Below are 13,891 nucleotides of genomic sequence, written 5' to 3' on the forward strand. Positions count from 1 at the left end.
GTGCACAGGGCCAGGCAGGGATTGTGGGAGTGCACAGGGCCAGGCAGGGATTGTGGGAGTGCACAGGGTCAGGCAGGGATTGTGGGGGTGCACAGGGCCAGGCAGGGATTGTGGGGGTGCACAGGGCCAGGCAGGGATTGTGGGGGTGCACAGGGTCAGGCAGGGATTGTGGGGGGCAGCAGTGATTAGAAGGACACCTGGAGGCAGCGCAGTGAACCCTAGATCTCCAGCTGAAACGTTGGCGGGGTGAGCCGACCCCGGCTCACGGAGGGCAGGCATGGTGATGGCTGCAGCCCCGAGCCCTGGGGTGGTTCCCTCCGCACACGGCGGGGCAGCCCCCGTTAGACTCCACAAACCCAGCACAGGTGGAAGGGTCGACTTCTGGGCACTTGCAGGTCACCGGGGTGGAGTGACCGCATGGTGGAGGAGCGGCTGCTGCCCTGTGGGCCAGCGCCCCGTACTCTCCCTCCCCGGAGGCCCCAGGGCGGCAAGAAGTGTTTCTCCTTCCGGAAGGTTCACTCAGTGGCCAGATCCCAGCCGTGGGGAGCGGAAACTTGCACGGTTACTTTGTATCAGTTTGAAGAGAAACGACAGCGAACAGCAATTGTTAGTGAGATCAAAGGGTTCCAGGGCCCTGAAAACTTCTAACCAAACCAAGATGTGGACCGCTGCAGGTCAGTGGGGCCAAGCCATGTGTGGTGTGCAGCAGGTGACGTGTGCAGGGTGACGTGTGCACCTGCCACAGCAGGCAAGGCAGTCCTCCTCACAGAGGGCGGGGACTCACCTTCAGCTCACGGAGCAGCGGGGTGTGAACCATTGACCAAGGCTTAACCCACGGCACACCGGGGCGTGACTGTGCCCAAAGAGAAGGGAGTTCAATCCGTGCTGGCAGCCTCCCCCCTGCCCCCCAGCCCCATGGATCCTCCAATGCTCAGCAGATACCTCTGGGGACCACACAGCACACAGGTGGGCTGGAGACCACACGGGTGTGGGGCAGCCTCCCCCTGGCGCCGTCCGCATGCCTTTATAATCTCCTCCCGACGGGATGGCTCTCACAGGGACCTTAAGAATACGTACATCTCCAAAGTCCTGGAGTCCAAGGATGGACGAAGCGCACTGTGGACTTGTCTTGCCCGTCTTCCCAATAAGCTGCTTCAGGCGCTGAGCGATTGGTAATGGCTGCCAGGCAATGCCATCAGGCTCGCCTAGCAGATTGATTTGCGATGCCTGCCTCGGGCGCGGGAAGGAATCCAGCAGCGTGGGTGCTACGTTTTTGCCCGCCTCCATTCGTGGCCAGGTCCTGAGGGGGTGCAATTGATTAACACGCCCGGTAGCTGGCTGAAAGACCGAGGAACCTCAGAGGAAAGGCTGGGAAGCCGGCCACTGGAGCCCCTTCTGCTCTGACCCGGGGAGCTGACCGCAGGCCACAGCGGCACCGGGCGCTGTCCGCGGTGCTGACCAGGCAGCGGACCGGCTCGGTGGGTCAAATACAGAGGGGCTTTGATAGCTTCTCGCAGACACTACACAAAGCAAAGCGAATGTGTGTGGCAACCTGTGTCCAGTGAGGCTTTCAGCATCATTTTCCAACAGCCTGCCCTCCCCCCGAATCCCTCTGTGTCCTGTCTTAACCCACTTCTTCCTAAACTACCACACCCACGAAGCAGACCCACAGACTCACCGTGCCCCTGCAGGATGGGTGGGCCTGCCCCACGGGGGTCCCAAGGGGCCATCTCCACAGAAGCCGAGGCCGCATCATCCCCCCAGGAGCAGCTGGGGGACTTGAACCACCACCCACCTTCTGTTAGCAGCCCAGTGCCTGACGCTGCATCCCCAGGGCCTCTAGGTTTTCCCCCTAGACCAGTGGTTCTCAACCTTCCTAAGACTGTAACCCTTTAATACAGTTCCTCATTTGTGGTGACCCCCCCAACCATCAAATTATTTTTGTTGCTACTTCATCACTGTAATTTTACTATTGTTATGAATCGCGTGGCCCCTGTGAAAGGGTCGTTTGAACCCCAAAGGGGTCGAGACTCACAAGTTGAGAACTGTTGCCCTAGACAGTGGCCCCCCATTGCTGAGGTCAGCCTTGCTTACCCAGCACTCCCAGTTTGCAGGTGCCAGGGCACCCCACCCTCCTGGCACAGGACCCTCCAGCATCTGTGGCTCAGCAGGGCTGGGCAAGCAGCTTCATGCAAGGGCAGGCACAGGCAGCTTAGGTTTGTGGGCTCTGGGCCACGTCTGCTGGCACCCCGCTCTGAACGCAGCCACGGACAACATGGAACTGGGTGAGCATGGCCGTGTTTCAATAAAACTTTATTTACCAAGCCAGGCCGAGGGGCAGCTTTTCTGGCATCATGGTCTTGCTTCTCTCCGTTGGCGCTCAGTTCTGAGTCTCCCTAGTGCTGGTCTCCCAGTAACAGATTTCAGCTCCACTGCCCGGGGCTGTGATTAGTGGCCGCCGTGGGTGTGCCCACAAGGGCGATACAGGGTTCACCCCACTCTCTTCATCCTTGTGGGAGAAGGGAGGCTTGCGTCTGCGATGGCCATGGGGCCTGCATGTGCGGATCAGCCAGCCAGAGACCAGGCTTCCATGAGAGAAGTCACTCCTGGCTCCAACCACCCGGGAAGCAGGCCTGCGTTCCGCAGACATGCCCTTTCTCCTGGGAGCCCGCTGTGTTCGTCATGGCCACTGACCACAGAAAGCGTCCTAACTGGGAGGAGGTGGTTAATTCAACACAAGGCTCTGACCCAATTCCTGTGATGTTCCAGTGGGGAGGAAGGCCTGAGCTCATCATGGGGTGCAGGCCATGCTCCGGGGAGACCCAGCTCTACCCTGAGAGGTCCTCCTCGTGGTGAAAGCCCAGTCCCTGTGGTGAAGTCACACGGGCTCTGGGCCCCTGTGTGCGGTCCTGGATGGTCAGAGCAGGTGAGTCTTCTGGAGTGGGGCTACGGGTCAGCTCTCAGGACCAGTCCTGGGTCAGAGCCCTCCCCGGCTGGCCAAACGGACTGCCTCTCTCATCCGGGTCAGTGGCTGGAGCTCAATGGAAGACTTTGGTCTGTCATACATGAGAAAGCACTCGCGTCCACTGGCACTCCTCATGTGGGGGCAGGAGGGGGTGGAGGGGGCGGGCCGGCGCACGGGGGACTTAGATGGTGCAGCTCTTATCTCTGCAGCCATCTGCCGGCCATGGCCATGCCTGGTCTGCGCTCACCCCTTTGCTAAGGCCCCTCTGGCTGCCGGCCAGGCTTGTGTGCAGCCCAGCACCCGGCTCTATGGTTGGCAGGGTGCTAGGAGGGGACCCCTGGAAACATGAGCAATGGCTCGGTGACAGCCATCAGATGGAAGGGCTGCTGGGAAGGGAAGTGGGGGGCACCTCTGTTCCTGCTGGGACCCAGGCCCGGGCCTGGCTCTCCATGTCAGGATCAGCCCCAGCCCCAACCCCCTGCCTCCCTCCCAGCGGCAGGCAGAACTGCCCCTGTGGCTGTCCGAGGATGCTCAGCTGCATGACAGCAGCCTGGCTCCTCTTTCCCCCACGGGCATCTGGTGGACAGGCCAGTGTTCAGCTCCCTGCACCACTGGCGGGGGACGGGGAGGGAGGTCCCAGCCACCACCAGACACTATGGAAAAGCCAACACCCCTCCTATCGCATGGCCAGCAGGCCTGTCACTGGCTCCGAGGCCCAAGCGGTGACACACAGATCCACAGCATGTCCTGCTGTCTCTGCCTGGGCTCCTGCCCTCCGGGGGAGAGGGCTGTGTTAGGACAGGTCCCAACATCTGGCAGTGACAGCCTGGGGCCAGGGTCCCAGGCAGGCCAGGGGAGCCTGCGGAGGTCATGGCTCCTGCACCAGGCAGTGGCTTTGGGGGACATTGTTTATCCCACCCACAAGTTATGCAGGTGCTGGAAGCTCCCCTTTCTGAATTCTAAGTGGGACCCATGCACACGTGTCCAGACAAACCTGACCCGGCGGCACATGCATCATTCTGATCTGCTCATGAAGGTAAAATTATGGCCTCATCAGGGCTGCCCTGGCCTTGGGCGAGCGGCCCGCTTCCCCCAGAACTCCCCACGCTGGGCAGCGCCATGGTAACCGCTTCCCACGCTGAAGGGAGCCTTGGGATGTGGGAAACGTGTCCCTGCCCCCGTCCCACCCACAGAACAGGCTTGCGGTTTCCCTGAATGATTGGCCCTGCTGGTCAGTGAGGGGCCTCACGAAGGCCCCCAGGAAGCATGAGAAGGACCCAGGCAAAGCTGGCCAGACACTTCAACCATGCAGAGCCCAGGGGTCTGAGGGAGGCCTGGGACCGTCCCCTGACCAGAGACACACTGCGTGTGACCCAGGTTGGGCTCAGTGTGGGCAGAGGTGCCACAACAGGACAACTGGAAAACTGGAGGCACGGCAGGGAGATCAGGTCAGAACCCGCCTGCCCCCACCCTGACCCCCGCCGTGGCCTCTGCGTGGCTGCCATGCTGGACGCAATACCATAGGCATGTCTCGTCCCAGCGGGCGGGCAGACAGGTTTCAGCAGAGCTTCCAAGCTAAGGCTGGGAGGAAGGGCCTGGTGACCCGCCTTCATCCCAGAATTCTACCCACGGAAGTCCCGTGGGTTGCAGACCACGGCCCGAGACACTGGCTGGCTGGCTTGGCTGGGGAAGGAGCCGGGTTTGGTGAAGGGCAGGGTCTGGGGGTGGGAGTGGGGCGAGGAGGCCCTTGGTGAGACATGGGCCTCACGCAGCCACAGGGCGCTTGGCCTTCACGTGAACGTGAAGATTGCACAGGACTGCCACCACGTGGTCAGCCACGGGGACAGCGCCTCACTACTGCTGGTGACCTCTGCACCTGGAGGGCTTTCAGGGCCACCAAGAAGCTTGGACACAGTGGCCAGCTGTCTGCCCTCCACCCCCTGTACTTGGCTTTGAGCTCGATGCTCCAGAACGCTTGGGGGGTGGGGCTGGGGGTAGGGTGCTACAGAGTTGGCAGTTTGAAACCAACAGCTGCTCCACGGGAGAAAGATGAGGCTTTCTGCTCTTGTCAGAGTGACAGCCTTGGACGCCCACGGAGGCAGCTAGCCCCACCCTGAGTGTGGTTTCATTAAAGGGCTCCTCAGGGGCCCAGCACAGAGCCCCGCTTTCCTTGTGCAGATCCCAGAGCATTAACACAACCCCTTCCCCATCCCAATACCACCCCTCCCCTGCCACCTCCAGGCAGGCCACCCAATCCTGTCATCAGCAAGATCTGAAGTCTGACGGGCAGTGGCATGACCTGGGTCAGCAGGAAGCCACGCGGGCCCTCTCACCCCATGTCCCTGCAGCCAGGGACAACACCAGACCCTGCACGCCCCAGGTCTCACTCAGCACCTACTTCAGCACTTGCAAACCCCAGGCCAACCTTCTGCTTTTTAAAGCAACAACTTGGACAAAGAAACCCTGGCCTGGCTTGGTGACGCAGAGGCTGTGAGATCAGGGGAACGAGGCCACAGCTCGGGCTGCACCAGGGGCCGATCAGTGACCTCACTGTGGTCCCCAGAATGCGACTAATGGAGCGAGCGGCTGCCGCTCCTCCAAGTCACGGGACCTCCGGCGACTGCGTGGCCTCACCCACTGCCAGGAGGCCAAGGCCATGTCGAGGGAGACGTGCCCGTAATGACAAGCAGATGTGGGCACAGGCCTTGTTTATCAAAGGGAACGGAAAGCCCCTCCCCGCCCCCACAGTCCTTGGTTGTAAACACTCCCCATCTTCTCCCCAAAGTTTACGTGGCTGTAAAATCTTTTAAAAATGCCAATATTTAAAATAGTCCCAACATCCTACCAACGATGATTTCTGTTCCCTGCGGTGGCCGGTCCCACCAGAGACGCCTCCTGTGTTGCAGTGACGGCTCCATGCCTCGTTTTGGGGGCTCATCTGTTTCACCAACATCCCCCATACCCCAGCTCACAGGCTGAACACCCCAGCTGCAGTGGCAGGGCCGCGATGATAAAAAAGTCCACATTCTGATGATCAATAACCTGAGCAAACACACGTGAAGTTAATGATGTCTGAGGGAATCGAATTGTTTCCTGGCGAGCTGAGGAAAGGGGGTGGACGGCTTCCCTCCTGAGATGTCCGGGCACTGGGCCGAGGGGCGGCACACAGCGGTTTCCATTAGTGGGGTGGGGGTCATCCACTGCCCCCCCACCCTTCCTGAGGCTCGAGGCATAGGAGAGAGCCCAGGACATGGTGGGCTTCAGGAGGCTGGACGGAGGCGGAAGGGTTTGTGGTCAGTGAATGCGGCACAGAGTGACCCTCTGTTCATCGCTGGAAGCCAATTCCTCCCCAGACCAGGGGCTGCCAGGCCTGAAGAGCACCCCCTAAGGCCTCCCAGCCCACGCCCGGGAAAATGCCCTGGCTCCCTCTGACAGCTGGAAGCCTGTGTGCCCCAGGCGGGCATCAGCTGGAAAAGGCTACCTTGGGAGGCAGGAGGACAGGCACATCTGTATGGGGACATGCGGGCTCCTTCGTCTCACGGGCTTTAGGAATGCTGTCCGGAGGGCCCCGTCCCGGGAAGGACATGCTGCTTGAGAGCACCTGGGGGGTCAGTCAAAGAGGAAGCCCTCAGTGAGAGGGGGCAGTGGCTGAGCCCGGGGCTGGACCCCACCAACAACCGTGAGGATATGCCGGACCAGGCGCTTTGATCGGTAGATCGCCGTCCCATGTCCAGCCCCGCCACACCCAGGAGGTGGGTGTCTTCCACCCCGGCCACCCGGAGGCCGCCACCAAGCGGGTAGTGCATCTCCCCACGGGCACTGGCCCGGCTCGCATTTAGGGGAGACGCTGGAGACTGGACATGGGACGGCCGTTGTCCGCCTGCACAGCTCCGGGCTCCGCCTCTGGTGCCAATGCATGCCCCTGCCTTCTGACCTACGCTGCCTTCAGAAAGCCATCTTCCCAGCTGTAGCCCAGGAGGCTCTCAGAGCGTGCTCAGCCTAGGAAACCAGGCGGGTGGGGCGCGGCGCCCCAGCGACCCAGATTCTCATCCCAGTTGGGACGGACCCCTGGGTGGGCCGCGCCAGGCCAGGGGGTAATGGGGGAGACAAACGGGCCCGGCGAAGTAACAATTTCAGCCCACGCGTCATATTACTATAATGCCGTGCAAATAGGATTTTGCAGAAGCATGGAACACATCCCTCCGAAAATCAATATTTCCAGCTGGCTGTGCAAATTAAATGATGACGTCTGGGACTCGACTAAAACAATGATTTGCGATAGAAACTGCGTTACACTGTCGCATGCCCGCAGACATCTGCTGCTTCCACCTCCATCGTCTCCCTAAAGCGGGGAGGGGGGCCAGGGGACCCATCAGAAAAACAAGGGGGCTGGCAAAAAGCACCCCAAATACACGTGCACAGCAGGGGCCGTGGCCAGGGGTGCACATGGGAGTCGGGGTGCCTGAGTCTCCCCATTGCCAGAACCTTCCTGAGCGGTCAGCCAGGGCACCACGTAGTCTGGACCTCAGGACTTACTCCCTGGGGAGAGTGGGCGTCGCCCATGGTCATGAAGCATCCTGACGGGAGAGTGGAGCAGCTTCTCGTCATGTGATGCATTCCACGCCCACCCCCTGGCTGGCCCAGGGCCCGCACCCCGGGGAGGGCCTGAACCCCTTCAGAAACATTCCTGGTAGAGCTCATTGGCAAACACTTGGTCATGGGCGTCAGGTGCCAGGGGGCCTGGTGGCGCCATGGTTACGTGTTGGGCTGTGAGCCGCAAGGTTTGAAGTTCGAAACCACCTGCAGCCCTGAGGGCGAGAGGTGGGGCTTTCTCCTCGAGCTCCCTGGGCAGTGCTGCCTGCCCCTCGGTGGGGCTGTGAGCCGGCAGGGGTGGTTTTCTGGTTTGGTGGGGTGCCAGATAGTATCCCAGCACATATCATCGTTCAGACAGGAAAAAGCCAGAGAAGGTCAGCTGGGTCCCTCGCTGTGCTGTTCTCCCACTCAGAGGCCACCCATGACTCCCATGTTTCAAGGACATCTGCACTACTTCCGTCTGGGCGATCCCTGCTCCCGCCCCACTCAGCACCCCACAGTGCTGGACATCAAGTGGCCCGACCACCCTGGCTGCTGACACCCCTGTGAGCTCTGTGCACAGCGTCATGCACGTGAACAGCACCCTGTGACTACACCCAGTGGAGGTGGCCGCAGGGTCCTGGCTGCCTGACCCTGTGGGGTCTTTGCTCTCCGGTCCCCAGATGGCACGGGGAGTGGGCTGCAGACCCACCTCTCTCCTGCTGTAAAGGCTGCCAGCGCTTGCTCTCCAACAGATAGGTTGCACGGCCGGCTGGGCACACCCTCCCCCTGGGTCCTCTGGGAACGGGACAGGTCTTGCTGGAAGTGCCAGGACAGGCCAGTCATGGACGGCCCGGCTGCAAGGCTCCACAAACTAAATCGGTGCCCCTTTCCCATTCGCACAACCTCTGTCCCCCCTCAGCCATGCCCAGTGTGCGCCACCACCAGGGGACCCCCAGACAGGTTGCCAGAGCACCTCAGGAAGCTGAGAGGGAAGTGTTACGGGTGTGGCCGGCCCAGCACCTCAGTCCGGGGTTCCTGCATGGATCCCGGTTCGTGGATACTGGTCTCGGAGCACAGGGTCCGTGAGATGGCCAGATCCGGCATCACCCCGGCCAGGGTCTCAGTGCAGTTTGTGGAAGCTCGTGGGGAGGGTCTCCAGGGAGGAACTCTCGGTGGTCTGGATCTTCACCAGGATTACACTCTCATAACCAGCCCACAATAAAACAGCGTTACCAGGTAATCCGTTCATCACTGGGTTTATTACGAGCTCCCGTTTATTACAACCCACTGGCTATTTAAAACGTATGTAAATGATGCAATATAAACTAGATTAGGAACCAAGAATTACGGCAGACGCCTCTGTCAACGTCTCCCCCTGCTCCCTCAACTCGAGGGGCCTCTGCCGGGGCCGGCACATGAACAGGAGCGCAGTGCTGGCTTAACAGGGCTTTGAGTCTCGGGCCACACGCAGCCTCTGCAGATGAACCTCAAGCCCAGGGATTAGCTCTTGATTAGGAAGCTCATGTTCCTGCTGACAGGATGCTGGAAAGTTGTTCAGAAAACGTCTTTACTTTGGTCTCTGGGGGAAGCCTCCCTAGAAGTTGACATGCTGTCTCAGCTGGCTCAGCGCACGAAGCAAATCAGAGCGTTGGATGTGAGGGACCAGGGGCACGCATGCTGCCAGGCCTCCCCTCCTCCCGGAAGAACACGAACCCCGCAGCAGCCCGAGGGTCCTTGAGGTACAGGCACCCTGCCGCACAGGGCAGGGCTGCCCCACAAGGTGCCCTTGAGAGGGCGGGCCCTGAGGGCAGCAGATGGCCTCGTCTTTCTCCCGTGGGGCAGCTGGTGTGTTGGGATTGCCAGCGTTTTGCTTAGCAGCCGGGTGCTTTAACCAGTGCACCACTGGACTCCAAGGGAGACGCCCCCCTCACGGCACTCCCAGAGCAGGCCGGGCAGGCACAGCAGGTGCTTGCGCCCGCCCTGTCCGCCCAGCCCCCAGATGCTGCTCTCCGGGACGGGTCCCACTGCAGCCCAGGCTTGCTGCCCGTCTCCCATCCCCACCCTGCGTCCTTGGGGCTCCCAGCCCATGGGGGCCCAGTGGTGCTGAGGGCCTGAGGCCTGGTGGCCAGGGGGCTGAGCCCCACGAGCAGGTTCATTCTAGCACCGGGGCTGCCAGAGCGAGATCCTGAATGGCATATCCTTGGGGTTGGGGTCTGGCCTCTGCCTTTTTGCATTGTCTGTGATTTTCGGATGCCCCTTGTCCCCTCAGCTCACCACTAAGGGCCTTCCATGGAGGAGTGGGGCCAGCTGTCCCCTCACAGTCGGACTCTGGGGACTCAGAATGTCACCCTCCCTGGGGCCCCGGGACAAGCGCAGAATGAGGACGGGAGGTGTGTGGAGCCAGGCTCTGTGGTCCCATCTCAGGTGACAGTGACTCGGCACCTGGGGCCCTCGGGGAAGGCGAGGCAGACCTTTGAGAGGGTGGGGCTGGGGGGCCCGGAGACCCTGTGGGGAGCTCTCCCTCACTGGACACTCAGGGTGGCTCCCCCGGCACACAGCGAAGTGGTGCCTAGATTCCACTGTGAGGGACAAGGTGGGGGAGGCTGGTGGGGTGTGGGTGGGACGGGGAGAGCCCCCTCTAATGCCGCATTCACTGTCTGCGGGAGGGGGCCTGGATCAGTCAGAAGAGTGTCGGCAACTTGCTTACACAAAGAGAAGGTATTGTCTGAACTCAGCCAGGGTGCGTGGGCAGAGCTGGGAGCATGTGGAGGGGAGGGGCTCCCCCGTGTGCACTTCACTAATGGACACAGCACATGACCGTGGGCTGCAGGCTGGGGCTTAGGTAACGACAGTGGACCACCGACGCCTGTCCACGGGGCAGAGGAGGTGGGCCCCGCAGGACGAGTGATGTGCCGGGCCGAGGACCCAGGTGGGCAGAGGGGTATGGGGCAGGGGTGGCTGAGGGAGTTCTCTGATTTGCCACATGGCTGTTCTCTAACCCTCACCAGCTGACAGCCACCCCACACTAGAACCGCACTCCACAGGCTCAGCGAAGGGTCGTGACAGCCACGCCCTTCCTCTGTGGCATCTCGATCCTTTATCAGCTGGGCGCATTTGCCCCTGGGTCTGCCCAGGCCTCTGCTCTTAAGAACCCCACATCTAGGGCATTTATAGAGGTCTAAATAGAGGCATGTACATATGTAAATATATCTATATGTGATGATGGGGAAACAGACCTATGTGCATACATTTATAGTATTAAGGTGGCAGATGGACATTGGACATCCACTCAAGTACTCCCTAAATGCAAGAACACTTTGTCCTATTAACCTGGCATTCCATGATGCTCACCTTCCCGACATGATCACTGAAGACAAAGGGGGTGCATCAGCAAATGTGGTGGAGAAAGCTGATGGTGCCCGGCTATCAAAAGATATAGTGTCTGGGGTCTTAAAGGCTTGAAGGCAAACAAGCAGCCATCTACCTGAGAAGCAACAAAGCCCACATGGAAGAAGCACACCAGCCTGTGTGATCAAGAGGTGTCGAAGGGATCAGGTATCAAGCATCAAAGAACAAAAATTCATATCTTTGTGGATGAGGGGGAGTGCAGAGTGGTGACCCAGAGCCCATCTGTAGACAACTGGACATCCCCTTACAGAAGGGTTACGGAGAGGAGACGAGCCAGTCAGGGTGCAGTGTAGCAACGATGAAACATACAACTTTCCTCTAGTTCTTTAATGCTTCCCCCCATCCCCTATAGTGACCCCAATTCTACCTTACAAATCTGGCTAGACCAGAGCATGTACACGGGTACAGATAAGAGCTGGAAACACAGGGAATCCAGGGCAGATTAACCCCTCAGGACCAATATTGAGAGTAGCGATACCAGGAAGGTAAGGGGAAGGTGGGGGGAGAAAAGGGGAACTGATCCCAATTATCTACCCATAACCCCTTCCCAGGGGAACGGACAACAGAAAGTGGGTGAAGGGAGACATCGGTCAGTGTAAGTCATGAAAACATAATAATAATGTATAAATTATCAAGGGTCCATGAAGGAGAGAGAGAATGGGGGAGGGGAAAATGAGAAGCTGATACCAAGGGCTCATGTAGAAAGAAAATGTTTTGAGAATGATGATGGGAACAAATGTACAAATGTGCTTGACACGATGGATGAATGTATGGATTGTGATAATAGTTGTACGAGCCCTCAATAAAATGATTTAAAAAATGACCCTGCATCTGTTGATGCAGCCCCACACGTATGTTCTTGGGAGACAGTGACTTTGGGGGCCCCCGGGGTCTGGCTCTGTGACCCGTGAAGTTTCCTGGGGCACCCTAGGGGTTGCGCACGTTCTGGGTGTGTGCTGGAGCGGGGAACGTTCTGGGAGGGGAGCGAGTCAACGGCCAACGTGTGCTGCACCAGGATGGTGACAGAGTCCCCTCTGAGTGTCCAGAGGGCCCAGGCGTGTGTCTCCACCACCTGGCTGTCCCTGCCTGGGGACAGCACGCTTGACGAATCAGACACCCGTCGATTGGCAAGAGTGCTCTGTGAAGGCGTGTGATTAGATTAAACGTCATGTTTGTTAATTTCTCAGTTGCTCGTTAAAATTGACATGTCACTTGAGTTTGACAGCCACCTTTTTAGCTTGATGTTTGGCGCCTGGTGCTCTCTGAAATAGAGCTATATTTAGGAAGTTCTGAGACACGACAGCCGTACCCGAAAAACCGGGAGCTGAGCCCCTCTCTCAGGCTTCAGGGCCCAGCACGGAACTAACGGGGCCACACGTGGATATGGCCTTTGTCCAAACCTTTCCAAGCGTGAGCCCCTCAGGGTGGGGGCGTCTGTGGCCAGGGGCACACTGGCCCAGAAAGGGCAGCCTGTCCTTAAAGCCCCCCTGGGGGTTCTAATGGGTAAAACACTCAGCGGTGCACCGCCTGGCTGGAAGGTCAAGTCCACCGAGAGGCGTCTCGGAAGAAAGGCCTGGCCTCCACCTTGAAAACCCGACAGACCACAGCCCTACTCGGAGGCTGGCGAGGTCCCCTCCGTGGCAGCCCACAAAGTTTGGGGCCTTTAGGGCTCCCTCAGGACAAAGCGAAACCTCCCTGGGGTCTCGGCTAACAACGCTTTCCTGCTGCCACCGAGCTCACCGGCTGCGGGGGGGACCCCCTGCAGGACACAGAGGGGCTTCTCCCCGCGTCTCCAAGGAGGCTGTCAGTCTTCACGGAAGCAGCTGGCCTCCTCTTTCTCCCGTGGGGCGGCCGGTCCATTCGAACCACCAACCTTTGGGCTGCCACTCAGGTCCCAGTACCCCGAGGGCTCCCCTCTCGGCGGCTGCAGTGTTCAGGGTGATGTCTGTCCCTCTAGAGTGGACACACCTAGAGTGGACACACCCTCCTGCTCCGCCCTGTCTCTTTTCCAGGAGCGAGTAGGGAAGTTAGATCCCCCATCCCCTGGGGGATGGTGAGACGGCGTGTGTGCATGAGAGCATGCGTGTGCGTGTGCCTGCATGCCTGCAGCACACTACCCAGCCTCCCCGTTTCTCTACCTCCACACTGCCCTGAAACCAGCGTGCGTTTGCAGGGGCCACCTCCAGCATGGCAGCTACTGTGCCTGTCCATCTCTCCTCCCCGCAGTCCCCAGGCTCCCAGCTGAGGTAAATTATACGGGGCTGCCACCAGCCAACGGGGATCAGTCGAAACCTGGAGTTCAGCCCCGGGAGGCTGGCAAAGGGATAATTTCCACTCAACACCACCAGGGCTGTCCTTCAGAGAATGGTCTGATCGTGGTCCACAAGGGGCGGGCGGGTTGGCATGGACCATGCATGTCCCCATGGCGATGCCCAGGGGAGAGGGACCGCCTATGAGGGGAGGCCCTGGGGGTGGGGGATGGAGACCACGGGCTCTCTGGGGAAAAGGGCAGATTGGAGATGTGTTTGCAGTTCAGCCAAGAACCCTTGGCCGGTGCTTTGCCTCTTGAGTGAGGCTGCAGTGGGGCACTTTCACAGGGACCGCCAGAAAAACTTGCAACTCGATTGCCGAGGCCGGGGCCCTGTCCCCAAGTCCCCCTCCATGAAGGCCCGTCCCCATGACCACATCAGGCTACACTCTCACTCTTCACTCCCCACACCCCCTCAGTGGGGAGGGGCTACTCCCACGGGGCCTGGGACTGTCCATCTGTAGACAACTGGACATCCCCTTACAGAAGGGTTACGGAGAGGAGACGAGCCAGTCAGGGTGCAGTGTAGCAACGATGAAAACTGGCTATTTAAAACGTATGTAAATGATGCAATATAAACTAGATTAGGAACCAAGAATTACGGCAGACGCCTCTGTCAACGTCTCCCCCTGCTC

General features: G+C 59.7%; 1 protein-coding gene across 1 annotated transcript in view; it reads right to left on the minus strand.

Moving 5' to 3' along the window:
- Positions 1–13,891, minus strand: part of CDH4 (cadherin 4) — a 288,289-nt gene that overhangs the window by 121,119 nt on the left and 153,279 nt on the right. The window lies entirely within an intron of this gene.

Source organism: Echinops telfairi, unplaced genomic scaffold (genome assembly GCF_000313985.2).
Source record: "Echinops telfairi isolate 266 unplaced genomic scaffold, ASM31398v2 ScPeMD7_7414;HRSCAF=8452, whole genome shotgun sequence".
Classification (NCBI taxonomy): domain Eukaryota; kingdom Metazoa; phylum Chordata; class Mammalia; order Afrosoricida; family Tenrecidae; genus Echinops; species Echinops telfairi.